Below are 6,169 nucleotides of genomic sequence, written 5' to 3'. Positions count from 1 at the left end.
TTTACTACATTGTATACTTTTGCCTCCTTTGTCAAATATTAATTGACCTTAAAGGTGTGGGTTTATTTCCAGATTCTCTGTTCTGTTCCATTGATTTATACATCTATTCTTATGCCAATACCAGGTTATTTTGATTACAATGGCTTTGTAGAATAGCTTGATATCAGGAAGTGTGATACCTCCCACTTTGTTTTTCATTTTCAAGATTGCTGAGGCTCTTCGGGTTCATTTTTGGTTCCATATAAATTTTTGGAAAATCATTCTAGATCTGTGAAGTATGCCATTGGTATTTTAATAGAAATTGCATTGAACCAATAGATCATTTTGGATAGTATGGGCATTTTAATGATGTTAATTCTTCCTATCCATGAACACAGTATATGCTTCCACTTGTCTGTATCTTCCTTGATTTGTTTCCTCAATGTCTTGTAATTTTCTGAGTACAAGTCTTTTACCTCCTTGGTTAAATTTATTCCTAAGTACTTCATTTTTTGTTGTTGTTGCAATAGTAAATGGCACTGTCACCTCAATATCCCTTTCTGACAGTGCATTATTGGTGTATAAAAATGACACTAATTTCTGAACATTAATTTTATACCCTTCACTTTGCCAAATACATTTATCAGGTCTAGTAGCAAATAATACAAGTTTTACTTCTTTTTTTTAAATTTGGATGCCTTTTATTGCTTCTTCTTGTCTGATTGCTGTAGCTAAGACTTCTATTACTATGTGAATAAGAGTGGTGAAAGGGGACACCCCTGTCTTATTTCTGGTCTTAAGGGGATTGCTTTTAATTTTTGCCCATTGAGTATGATGTTGGCTGTTGGTTTGTCATATATGGCCTTTATTATGTTAAAGTATGTTTCCTGTATTCTAACTTTACTGAGAGCTTTTATCATAAATCAGTGCTGGATTTTATCAAATGCTTTTTCTTCATCTATTACTATAATCATGTGATTTTTATCCTTCATTTTCTTTTATGTGATAAATCACATTTATTGATTTGTAAATATTGTATCAGCCTTGCCTCCACAGTATAAATCTCACTTGAACATGACATATGATCCTTTTAATGTATTGCTGGATTTGGTTTGTTAATATTTTGTTGAGAATTTTAGCATCTATGTTCATCAGGGATATCAGGGATACTGGCCTATAGTTTTTTTTCTTTGTAGTGTCTTGATCTGCTTTTGAAATTGAGGTAATGCTTGTCTCATAAAATGAGCTTAAAAGTCTTCCTTCCTTTTGAATTTTTTGGAATAGTTGAGAAAGGTAGTTGTTAGTTCTTCTTTGAATGTTTGGTAAAATTCACCTGTTAACCCATCCAATCTAGGACTTTTGTTTGCTGGAAGTTTTGTTTTGTTTGTTTTGTTTTTTATAATTGTTTCCGTTTCATTTGTTATGCTCTGTCTGCTCAGGTTTTCTGATCCTTTCAGATTCGGTTTTGGAAGATTGTATGTTTTTAAAATCTATCCATTTTGCCCAGGTTGTCCAATTTTTCAGCATATAGTTCTTCATAGTATTTTCTTAAAATCCTTTGTATTTCTGTGATGTCAGTTGTTACTTTTCCTTTCATTTCTAATCTTATTGATTTGGGTCCTCTCTTTTTTTTTCTTGGTGAGTCTGAGTAAAGGTTCATCAATCTTGTTTACCTTTCAAAAAACCAGCTCTTGGTCTCATTGATCTTTTATACTGTGCTTTTAGCCTCTGTGTCATTTGTTTCCACTCTGATCGTTATTATTTCCTCTTTTCTACTTCCTCTGAGCTTTGTTTGTTATTCCTTTTCTAGTTCTTTTAGGTGCAGAGTTAGATTGTTAAGGTATGCCTATAATGCTGTGAACTTCCCTCTCAGGACTGTTTTTGCAGTGTCCCATAGATTTTGGGTGGTTGTATGTTCATTTTTATTTGTTTCAAAGATATTTTTTATTTTTCCCTTGATCTCATCATTAACCTACCCGTTATTTAATAACATGCTATTTAGCTTCCAAGTGTTTGAAAGTTTTTCAGTTTTTCTATTGTAGTTGATTTCTAGTTTTATGCCACTGTGGTCAGAGAAGATGCTTTATATGATTTCAACAATCTTGAGACTTGTTTTGTGTCTTAACGTGGGGTCTATCCTAGAAAATGTAGTATGAGCACTTGAGAAAATGCATATTCTGCTGCTTTGGGATGAAATGTTCTAAAAATATCAATTAAATCCAGTTGATTTAGTGTGTCATTTAAGGTTGCTGTTGCTTTGTTGATTTTCTGTCAGGAGGATCAATCCACTGATGTTAGTGGAGTGTTAAAAATCCCCTACTATTATTGTATTGCTGTCACTCTCTCCCTTTATGGCATCAAGACCTGCTTTATATATTTAGGTGCTCCAATATTGGGTGCATAAATATTTACAATGGTTATATCCTCTTGTTGGATTGCTCCATTTATTTATTTATTTATTTCCACTCTGATCATTTTTAGCAAAGGGGAGAGAGAGAGAGAGAGAGAGAGAGAGAGAGAGAGAGAGAAACAGACAGGAAGAAAGAGAAATGAGAAGCATCAACTGGTAGTGCTACTAACCTCCAGGCCGCCTGAGTTCCTTGCTCTAGCAATGCTTCTTGAGGGTTATGTTTACCCTCCTATTGTATTTGAGTCTTGAATGCCAGTGGTCCTTTCATGGATGGAGTTAACCCTTCAGGATGGCTGGCTTTAAGGGTCAACCTTGGTCACATGTATTTGATGCTGTGCAGTGTCTGTCCGATGGGATGCAGTTATTCTCAGCAAGGTCTGGTGCCTTCTGAACTCCTCCTTTGGGTGTGCCACTTGTGTGGCTACTTGATTCTAACACTGGTGTGGCCTGCCACCCACTAATGGCTGTGTTGGTTCTGGCTTCTCTTGAGTAAAGTTCAGGTATGGGTTGATGTCAAACATTGTTTGTAACCCACTGTGGGCTACCTGTCCAGAGCTACCACTTTGTTCACTGTGTTTGCATTTTCTGTATCTGGGTGTGTGTGGAAGGGGACAACCTGTGTATAGGGATCAGCTTTCTCCTGCTTAGAGCTGACAGCAGCTCAGAAAAAGGGCCCAAGTTCCTTAACATTTGCCTCTACTTTTCAGGTGCTTTACCTCCTCTAGCAGCTGCCTGGTCTTCCCACAGAGTCTTTGGTAGAAAGACTGTAGTGTGGGCTCAGACTGGGCTCACCCCATCAACCCCTCCACAGGTTGCAAGCTTGGAGGGTTAGGGCAGCTGACATCAGGATAACAGCATTAGTAAGACCCCCTACTTCAGAGCAGTCTCTTGGCCAGGAGCTCAATACAGAAATAGTGTCCCCTACTCCAGAGTTTAATACTTCAGCCATTGCTGGAGACTCCAATTCTATTTCTCCTCAGTGAGGTGAGCAGCAGGTTCAGGTTGGGTGGGGCCGTTAGTCCCCTCTGCAAAAGTTCTTTCAGCTGGGGAGCCCCTGGTCTCAGGGAAGAAGATTGAGAGAGTATTCCACTGGGCCTAATTGTGACGCCCAAGACCAGTCACTGGCCCCTCAACCAGTCCCAACCATAAGCTCCAAGGAACGCACACTCTAAATGTCTGTGCTCTATGCCTCTCTCCCTTCCCCAAGTGGAACTTAGCCCAGTGGAGCAGGATATTCAGGACTTGAGCTGGCTGACTGTGAAGCTCTAACTCGTTCAGTGTGTACAAGCTGCTGTGCAAGTGTTGACCACAAAAAACGGAATTCGCCTCTGCTGGGTATGGAGTCTGATGAGCTCTCCCTTTGGATATGCTGCTAATTACGGTAGTTTGATTCTGCTCTCATGTTCTCTGCAGCTGGCCATTGGATGTATTGGTTCTGGGCCTCTTAGGAGGGAACCTGGTGCATACCAGTGTAAGACACTGCCTGTGACTGACCCTCAGCAACCTTTTTTGAGCTATAATCAACCCAGAGTTTGTGGCTGCCTCTGCTGGGCATAGGTGCACATAGGAGGACCAAGATGCACACCTAGGCTGGCTTTTACTAGCCCCATGCCTGGGGACAGGTCAGCAAAAGGCCCAAGGTTCTCTGAGTTCTGCGTCTTGCTGCTTCTGTCTGCTGGTAGAGTTTAAAGGCTGGGACAATTCAGGGGTTAGGAAAGGTGGTGGGTGTGGCTCCCACCCCAGGGCTCAGGTGTCAGTCTGTCTTGAATTTTTTACAGACCTCAGTAGAGTGTGGCCACTAGGAATCTGGTGAGTGTAGCTTTTTTTTTTTTTTTTTTTTTTTTTTTTTTTCTGAAGCTGGAAACGGGGAGAGACAGTCAGACAGACTCCCGCATGCGCCCGACCGGGATCCACCTGGCACACCCACCAGGGGCGATGCTCTGCCCACCAGAGGGCGATGCTCTGCCCCTCTGGGGCGTCGCTCTGCCGCGGCCAGAGCCACTCTAGCGCCTGAGGCAGAGGCCAAGGAGCCATTCCCAGCGCCCGGGCCATCTTTGCTGCAATGGAGCCTTGGCTGCGGGAGGGGAAGAGAGAGACAGAGAGGAAGGAGAGGGGGGTGGAGAAGCAAATGCACTTCTCCTATGTGCCCTGGCTGGGAATCGAACCCGGGTCCCCCGCACGCCAGGCCGACGCTCTACCGCTGAGCCAACTGGCCAGGGTCATGAGTGTGGCTTTTGAAACCCAGAGCTTTGGTCTGCCCACAGTTTGGACAGTTTCTATTGAATCTCCTGTGTAAACTAAGCACCAGTCATATTCTCCTGAAAGTCAAGGGAGACTTGGCTTTGGCCTTAATGCTAGACGAGTGAGTCACTGTCACCCCCTAAGTCTTTCAGCCCCCTGCTTTCAGGTCAAGGCTGCTTACTTCTCAGGAGGGCCCAATCTTGCTCCAAGGAGCAAGAGAGATTCCTGAGGGTGAGGCAGTTGCTTTCCCCCAAGTTGCAGCCATGCAGAGAAGACTTCTCCACCCAAGAAAGATGGCAACCATGGTATTGGAGACTGATTCAGCACAGAGTTTCCAGCGGCTGTTCCTGACCATGTCTCTCCCCAGGCTGCCAATTTCACTCCCTTTATGTGAGTCTAGTCTTCTCAGCCCTCCCTCCAGTGGAGCCCAGGGTAAGTGGCTGTGAATGAGATTTTCTGCACTGGCCCTTTAAGAGGGTGCCTGAGTCTCTGAGAACTCCTGTCTCTTTCTCACAGGCAGAAATCTCAGTTCTTTACACTGCCAAATGCTGTGTGGGTGCCTCTTCTGGGCTCTGGTGCTCTAGGTGGTATGCCTAGCCTGGGGCTTAAGATCAACACCTCTTAGAGCAAACCTTCCGTTGGCTGGTCACTCCTGGGAGTGGGGCAGCCCTTTTTGTGTCTCCACCCTTCTTACCAGTCTCAATGTGGCTTCTATGAATCCTATGCTATAGCCTTCTCTTCATTTAGTCTTAAGTTTTTAGGATGATTGTTTTTAACTTTAGTTATAACTCTAGTTTTCTCCCAGGAGCTGACAAATGGAAGATCCACCCGCCTACTCTGTCACCATCTTGTAATCTCCCTCATGGTGTGTTTTCTTGTTATTTGCTTTTTCCTTTTTTTGTGTGTGGCAGAGACAGGGAGAGTCAGAGAGAGGGACAGACAGACAGGAAGGGAGAGAGATGAGAAACATCAATTCTTCGTTGCGGTTCCTGGTTCCTTAGTTGTTCATTGATTGCTTTCTCATATGTGCCTTGGCAGGGGAGCTACAGCCGACTGAGTGACCCCTTGCTCAAACCAGATGAGCCCACGCTCAAGCTGGCATCCTCGGGGTCTCAAACCTGGGTCCTCTGCATCCCAGTCTGATGCTCTATTCCAGGGGTCCCCAAACTTTTTACACAGGGGGCCAGTTCACTGTCCCTCAGACCATTGGAGGGCCGGACTATAAAAAACTATGAACCAATTCCTATGCACACTGCACATATCTTATTTTAAAGTAAAAAAACAAAACGGGAACAAATACAATATTTAAAATAAAGAACAAGTAAATTTAAATCAACAAACTGACCAGTATTTCAGTGGAAACTATGCTCCTCTCACTGACCACCAATGAAAGAGGTGCCCCTTCCGGAAGTGCGGCGGGGGCTGGATAAATGGCCTCAGGGGGCCGCATGTGGCCCGCAGGCCGTAGTTTGGGGACCCCTGCTCTATTCACTGTGCCACCGCCTGGTCAGGCTGCTTTTTCCTTTTCTTTGTTGTTTT

Source organism: Saccopteryx bilineata, chromosome 2 (genome assembly GCF_036850765.1).
Source record: "Saccopteryx bilineata isolate mSacBil1 chromosome 2, mSacBil1_pri_phased_curated, whole genome shotgun sequence".
Lineage (NCBI taxonomy): Eukaryota > Metazoa > Chordata > Mammalia > Chiroptera > Emballonuridae > Saccopteryx > Saccopteryx bilineata.
Note: the sequence above shows the minus strand (reverse complement) of the source record.